Source organism: Triticum aestivum, chromosome 4A, assembly GCF_018294505.1.
Source record: "Triticum aestivum cultivar Chinese Spring chromosome 4A, IWGSC CS RefSeq v2.1, whole genome shotgun sequence".
Taxonomy (NCBI): domain Eukaryota; kingdom Viridiplantae; phylum Streptophyta; class Magnoliopsida; order Poales; family Poaceae; genus Triticum; species Triticum aestivum.
The window spans coordinates 423,593,862-423,602,011 of NC_057803.1; positions in this window are offsets into that span (position 1 = coordinate 423,593,862).

The window sequence follows — 8,150 nt, forward strand, 5'->3', positions numbered from 1 at the left end:
CGGTAGGATTTTTAAACACTAAGGCGAGCACTGGGCTGCAGCTAAGCCTCTGAGTGGGAGTCTGGCTCACCACTCGATAGGATTTTTAAACACTTAGACGAGCAATGGGCTGCAGCTAAGCCTCTGAGTGGGAGGTTTGCTCTCCACTCGGTAGGATTTTTAAACACTTAGGTGAGCACTGGGCTGCAGCTAAGCCTCCGAGTGGGAGTCTGGCTCACCACTCGGTAGGATTTTTAAACACTTAGGCGAGCACTGGGCTGCAGCTAAGCCTCCGAGTGGGAGTCTGGCTCACCACTCGGTAGGATTTTTAAACACTTAGGCGAGCACTGAGCTGCAGCTAAGCCTCCGAGTGGGAGTCTGGCTCGCCACTCGGTAGGATTTTTTTACAAACTTAGGCGAAACGGATTCACAGCTAAGCCACCCACTCGGGGATTTCACATGCAAACAAAAGCAACAACAATTATAGGAAAATTTGTAACACTCTTGTCTTTGATAAATAGACTACAAAAGTTTTTCTTATTACATCTCATCCGAGTGAGAATTCAAGTGTGAAAGGGGCGGAGCAGTTCTGCATTCCAAGCTCGTGGCTCATCGATCTGGCGATTGACATTGTAAAGGTGATACGCTCCATTGTGGAGGACTTTGGTGACGATGAAGGGACCTTCCCAAGTAGGAGCGAGCTTGTGTGGTTTCTGTTGATCCACTCGGAGGACCAAATCTCCTTCTTGGAAGTCTCGACTCTCCACATTTCTGGCATGGAATCGACGCAAGTCTTGCTGATAAATGGTCGATCGGATCATAGCCATTTCTCTTTCTTCTTCCAGGAGGTCGACTGCGTCTTGCCAGGCTTGTTCTGCTTCATCTTTGGTATGAAGCTCGACTCGGGGTGCATTGTGAAGTAGATCACTCGGCAGGACTGCTTCCGCTCCATAAACCAGAAAGAACGGAGTTCTTCCAGTCGACCGATTCGGGGTAGTCCTCAATCCCCACAGAACCGATGGAAGCTCGTCGACCCAAGCGCCTGCTGCGTGCTTGAGATCACGCATCAGCCGAGGCTTTAGTCCTTTGAGAATCAGACCATTTGCCCTTTGTGCTTGTCCATTCGACTGGGGGTGGGCAACCGATGCGTAGTCGACTCGTGTGCCTTGAGAGGCGCAAAAACTCTGAACTTGTCTGAATCAAAGTTTGACCCATTGTCGGTGATGATGCTATGCGGGACTCCATATCTGAATGTTAACTCTTTGAAGAAACTGATAGCAGTGCAAGCATCAAGATTCTTGATAGGCTTAGCTTCAATCCATTTGGTAAACTTGTCGACTGCCACAAGCACATGTGTGAAACCGCTCCTGCCTGTTCTCAATGGGCCAACCATGTCCAGTCCCCAAACAGCAAAGGGCCAGACGAGTGGAATGGTCTTCAGGGCTGATGCAGGCTTGTGCGACATGTTGGAGTAGAACTGGCACCCTTCACACTTGTCGACTATCTCTTTTGCCATTTCATTCGCTCTTGGCCGGTAAAATCCCGCTCGGTATGCTTTAGCCACAATGGTCCGAGAGGATGCATGATGACCACAGGTCCCCGAGTGGATATCATCAAGGATTATCTGACCTTCTTCTGGTGTTATACATTTCTGACCGACTCCAGTCACGCTTTTTCTATACAACTGTCCCTTTATGACTATAAAGGCCTTGGATCGATGGACGATCTGTCGAGCCTCTTCTTCGTCCTCCGGGAGTTCCTTTCTCAGGATATACGCGATGTATGGTATCGTCCAGTTAGGGGTGATTGCCAAAACTTCCATGATTAGGTCGACCACTGCCGAAATTTCAACTTCAGTCGGATCTGTGGAACTCTTTGGCTGCGGGGCTTCATCTGTAAAAGGATCTTCTTGGACTGATGGCGAGTGGATGTGTTCTAAAAACAGATTGCTGGGGATGGCTTCTCTCTTGGAGCCTATCTTTGCCAAATCATTAGCCGCTTGATTTTTCAGTCGGGGGATGTGATGAAGCTCTAACCCCTCGAATTTCTTCTCTAACGTTCTCACTGCATTGCAATAACCAGTCATAGATGGACTTCTGGCGTCCCATTCTTTCATCACCTGATTAACCACCAAATCTGAGTCGCCATAGACCATGAGGCGACGGACGCCGAGTGAAATGGCCATGCGCAACCCATACAAAAGTGCTTCATATTCTGCTTCGTTATTGGAGGAATCGAAGTGAATCTGGAGAACATATCTGAGCTTATCTCCTCGGGGGGAAACCAATACTACCCCAGCACCGGAACCATTCAGCATCTTAGATCCATCGAAGAACATGGTCCAGTGCTCCGAGTGAACTTGAGTCGGAAGTTGCTGCTCGATCCACTCGGCGACGAAATCTGCAATTGCTTGGGACTTGATAGCTTTCTTTGCCTCAAACTTGATATCTAGGGGAAGAAGTTCAATCGCCCATTTGGACACTCGACCAGTTGCATCTCTGTTGTGCAAAATCTTTGATAGTGGAGCGTCGCAGACGACTGTAATGGAATGATCAGAGAAGTAATGTGCAACCTTCTTCGTGGTCATATAAATCCCATATACAAGCTTCTGGTAATGAGGATATCTTTGCTTTGAAGGAGTCAAAACTTAAGAAACATAATATACTGGGCGCTGAACTTTGAAGGCCTTTCCTTCTTCTTCTCGCTCGACCGTAAGTACTGTACTGACAACTTGTCATGTGGCTGCAATGTAAATCAGCAAAGGCTCCTTGCTGATTGGGGCAGCAAGCACCGGCTGGGTGGAGAGCAGAGCTTTGAGCTCTGTAAACGCTGCATCAGCTTCTGGAGTCCACTCGAACTTGTCGGACTTCTTCATCAGTCGGTAAAGAGGCAATGCCTTTTCACCAAGGTGAGAGATGAATCGACTTAAAGCGGCCAAGCATCATGTAAGCTTCTGGACGTCATGCAAACGCACAGGACGTTTCATCCGGAGTATAGTACCGATTTTTTCAGGATTGGCGTCGATTCCCTGTTCGGAAATGAGAAAACCGAGTAACTTCCCACCTGGAACTCCGAACGTGCACTTTGACGGATTGAGCTTGATATCATACCTCCTGAGGTTGGCAAAGGTTTCAGCAAGGTCAGTCAGCAGGTCGGAACCCTTCCGTGACTTGACCACAATATCATCCATGTATGCCTCCACATTCCGACTGATTTGAGTGAGCAAACAGTTCTGAATCATCCTCATGAACATGGCTCCGGCATTCTTGAGGCCGAACGGCATGGTGACATAACAGAAGCACCCGAATGGAGTGATGAAAGCTATTTTGATCTCGTCGGGCCCGTATAGACGGATCTGATGGTACCCGAAATAGGCATCTAAGAAAGACAAACGCTCACATCCCGCAGTCGAGTCGACTATCTGGTCGATGCAGGGGAGAGGAAAATAATCTTTCGGGCAGGCCCGATTGATATGCTTGAAATCAATGCACATGCGAAGTGACTTGTCCTTCTTGGGGACCATGACAACATTGGCGAGCCACTCGGAGTGGTAAATTTCTCGGATGAACTCCGCTGCTAACAGCCGAGCCACCTCCTCACCAATGGTCTTCCTTTTCTGGACGGCAGACCGTCGAAGATGTTCTTTCACAGGTTTAAATTTTGGGTCGACTCGTAGACGGTGCTCAGCCAACCCCTTGGGAACTCCAGGCATGTTAGCACTTCCATGCGAAGATGTCCTAGTTCTCACGGAGGAACTGGATGAGCGCTTCTTCCTATTTGGAGTCGACCGTCGTTGAGATGTGAGTCGGAGCAGCGTTTGGATCTGTCGGGTGAATGTGAACTGCCTTCGTTTCACCGGACGACTGAAAAGCTGATTCTGAAGCAGGCTTCTTAGCTCGTAGCAACTCACTCGGATCTGCAGTCTTCTGATACTCTTGCAGCTCGACCACCGCCATCTGAGCGTCAGCAATTTTTAAGCCTTTCTGAAAACACTCTTCTGCTTTCTTCCGATTGCCTGTAACAGTGATCACACCTTTGGGACCAGGCATCTTCAATTTGAGATACACATAACATGGTCGAGCCATGAAGCGTGCATAAGCTGGCCTGCCCAAAATAGCGTGATAAGCACTTTGGAAATCCACAACTTCGAATGTCAACTTTTCCTTGCGGTAATTCTTGGAATCACCGAAAACCACATCAGGAGCAATTTGGCCGAGTGACTTGGCTTTTTTCCCAGGAATGACTCCATGGAAACTCATGTTACTGGTGCTGAGCCTGGACATCAGAATGCCCATCCCTTTCAATGTTTCTGCATACAGTATGTTCAAACCGCTGCCTCCATCCATTAGGACTTTGGTCAGTCGAGTGCCTTCGACAACTGGGTCGACCACCAGAGCTTGCCTCCCAGGGGTGGCAATGTGTGTAGGGTGATCAGACTGGTCGAATGTGATGGCAGTCTGGGACCACTTCAGATAATTGGGTGTTGCCGGAGCAACCATATTTACCTCATGGTTAATAACCTTCAGTCGACTTTTGCTCTCAACATCAGCAAAAATCATCAGGGTGGAATTGACCTGGGGGTACCCATCATCACTATCTTCCTTGTCCTCAACTTTGTCCGACTCCTTTTCCTTATCTTTGGACTGCTTGCCCTGAAACTGCTGGATCAGAAGCCGACACTGTCGAGTGGTATGCTTTGGGTAAATGAGTTTACGCTCTTCATCTTTCTTGGTGTGAATGTGACACGGTAGATCCAAAGCATCATTTCCATCTTGGTCTTTAACTTTCTTGGGGTTCCAAGGTCCTTTGGGTTTTCCCTTAAATTTTCCCTGGGTTATGGCCAAGGCCTCCCTAGGAGCGGCTGGCTCGGCTTTCCGCTTCTGTTTCCGACTGGAATTTCCGCCGGTTTCCTGGGCGACTGCTTTATGCTTGCCACTCCGGAGTCGATCCTCATCTTCACCATTAGCGTATTTAGTGGCAATCTCCATCATCCGATTCAGAGACATCTCTCCGGTTCGACCGAACTTCAGATTCAATTCTCTGTACTTAACGCCTTCTTTAAAGTCACAAACTACTTGATGATCTGGTACATTTTCAACTGTGTGATGCAATGTGATCCACCTCTGGATGTAATCCCTCAGAGTTTCATTCGGTTTCTGCACGCAAGACCACAATTCCGTAAGGCCTGCGGATCGCTTGCATGTTCCTTCAAATGTGGTGACAAACACTCGGGAGAGATCCTCCCAAGTGTAAATGCTGCTGGGTGCTAACTGGTTCAGCCACGCTCTGGCCGAGCCTTCTAACATGAGAGGCAGGTGCTTCATGGCTACCTCATCGTTCCCACCGCCAATCTGGACAACCACTCGGTAATCTTCGAGCCAAGTATCGGGCTTGGACTCACCGGTGAACTTACTAACTCCAGTCGCCAACCTGAAGTTGGGAGGAATTACAGTGGCTCTGATGGCTCGACTGAAACACTCCGGCCCTGAAACATGTACTCTGCTACTAGTAGGCGCATCTCTGTCGTGGCCTTCTCGGTGAGCTCTATTCCTGTCGACCAAACCTTGAACGAGAATGGATCTCGCAACAAAGCCTGGTTCCCTGGGGTCGACTGGAATTCTCCGCCCAACACTATGAGGGCGTCTGTCCACCTGCTATCGAGGCACATATGATCCACTCCTCGGGGGAGGGGTTGGTACTCGACGTCGATCATCACGATCGAATCGGTGATCATACTGCTCATTCCTTCTGTACTAATCACGCCGGTCTCCACGTCCCTCACGCCTCGGAGGCGATCTTGGGCTGTGAGCCGACTGAACTGTATCCGCTGCAACGGATCAACTGTGGATCCTGTTCCGCGACTGAGAAACAGCGGAATTCTAGTCTCCCTCTGCCCGGAGCAACGCTCTGATTTGCAACAAGCCTCTGCCAGCCTCTGACTGGGAGGGCTGAATCGACTCTACTATACGGGCCGCAACCGTCAAATTCTGAATCGGAGTACGATATACCTGCGGGGGCGGAAAGAGCTAACGTCGACTGGATTCTGGAGCCTGTTGACGCGCTCGCTCGTCGAGTATTCGCTGGAGATTCTGCAGTCGAGTGCGCTCGGCCAAGTTAGCCAAGCGCGCGTCCTCCAAGGCTCGGGCCTCGGGGGTTTCTCCAACGATAGGAGTGTGGAGTGCATCCATGTTCCGGCGGCAAAGTTCCTCCCGCTTCAACGACGTGAGAGGCTTGGGGAGATACTCCTCCTGAGGACGCGACGGGTCGCCCCCATCCGCGCCTCCGTCAGCGCGGGGGAAACCGGGTGGACTGTGTGGCCCATCGATCACCAGAACCTCTGCAGCTGGGTCACTGCTGTCGCATTCGGATGCGGTCTCTGCAGAGCCACTTGACAGGTCGAACAGGCCGTAGAGGGATTTGTCGGGCTCGATTGTCGTGACTTGTGGGGTGGCCGACTGGCGGGCCACCGCATGCCTCACCCACCTCTGAAGCCTCGACCGACCGGAGCGCTTGCGCCGGCGAGAAACAGGGTGGGGAGATGCCACGGGAGCCGACCGATACTGGGTCGACCGCTGCCGCAGGAGGACACCACGGATGCATGCGCGAAAGTGCGTCGCCCCGCGGACGGGGAGCGCGTCGACGTCGAGTGGAGCCTCCTGAAGCCAAGCGGAGTCGTCGAAGATGAACGTGAGCGCGCCGAGACGGATCTCGCAGCCCTCCACCAAAGCTCCGCCCGAAACCATGATCAAGGAGATCGGAAAAAGTCGCAACTTCTCAAACTAGGCGCTAAGACTCCTAGCCCCATGGTGGGCGCCAACTGTCGTGGTTCTAACTCTGACAGTGATGTAGGGGGGTATGTATGGAGAGGCTAGATCTTAGCTATGGAGGAGTTGTAAGCACACGAGGATTACGAGTTCACGCCCTTCTCGGAGGAAGTAACAGCCCTACGTCTTGGTGCCCAGAGGCGGTCGACTGAATTATGTGTGTATGAATAACAGGGGTGCCAACCCTTGATACTGAGGAGGGGGTGGCTTATATAGAGTTCGCCAGGCCCCTCCAGCCCTCAGTAATGCAGGGTTTAAAGTACATTAAGACTGGGGGTTACTGGTAACGCCCCTAATAAAGTGCTATGATGACCATAAAAGCTACTTAATGACCAACCGTTTGCGTGCAGGGTGACTTTAGATCTCCTGGCAGTCGAGTGGTTGGATCTTGGTCGAGTGATTGCTTCATGGTCGAGTGTCTTGAATCCGTCGAGTGGGATACCTCCAAGTCGATTGAAAGGTGACTTCTTCTAGGGATGTCCTTGGGTAGGGTACTTAGGACAGGTCCATGCCCCTACCCTAGGTACATAGCTTCATCAACAAGCAAAAGTAATCAAAAGGACTAAATTTAACGGGACAAAAGTCCCAAAGATCAACCTTGGGAGGTATAGGTTCCTCCTTCGGTCCTTCATAATGCACAACCAATTCATCATTATAAGCCTTCTTTTGACAGAACTTCGTGAGCCTATATTCAAGAGAATATCCTAGTTCATTATTTCGAATAGCCAAATCATCATTAAGTTCAGAAATTGTATCAACTAAAAAATTGGTAGGAACCTTTCTTCTAAGATTTTCATTAAAAGCACCATAGTCTAGAGATTGAAAACGCATTATTTCTTCTTGATCAAAGAGAATAGTCTCTATGGGAGGATGGCAAGCGTCCACCCTATAATGTGCAAAGATTTCTTTGGCTTCTCTTATTATGAATCTAAACTCATGAGCCAAAAAGATAGTAGCGGCACACTTAACAGAAGAATGCTCAATATTAGAAAATTCCAGAAAAATCCTTTGTATAGAAGGATGCATGTGCATGAGTTGTCTTTCAAGTTCAACTACAAGCATGGCAATAGCGTCCGCAAGACTACTAGTTCTGTGAAGGATAGAACTACGCATAGAAGGTAAAGCACCGGCACAAGTAAAGCAATCTTGAATAACTCCTTTTCCAATAATATTACCACTACCAACACGGAATTTTTTTTGTATGAAGGATGGTAGGTTCTTTAGCAGGAGTATCAGAATCTTCCATGATATTGTTATCGCCCAAATTGGCGATAACTTCCCCAGTTTCAGACATAACAACAAGCAGGAACACAAACTAACACACAAGCAAACAAAAAAAGGCAAATC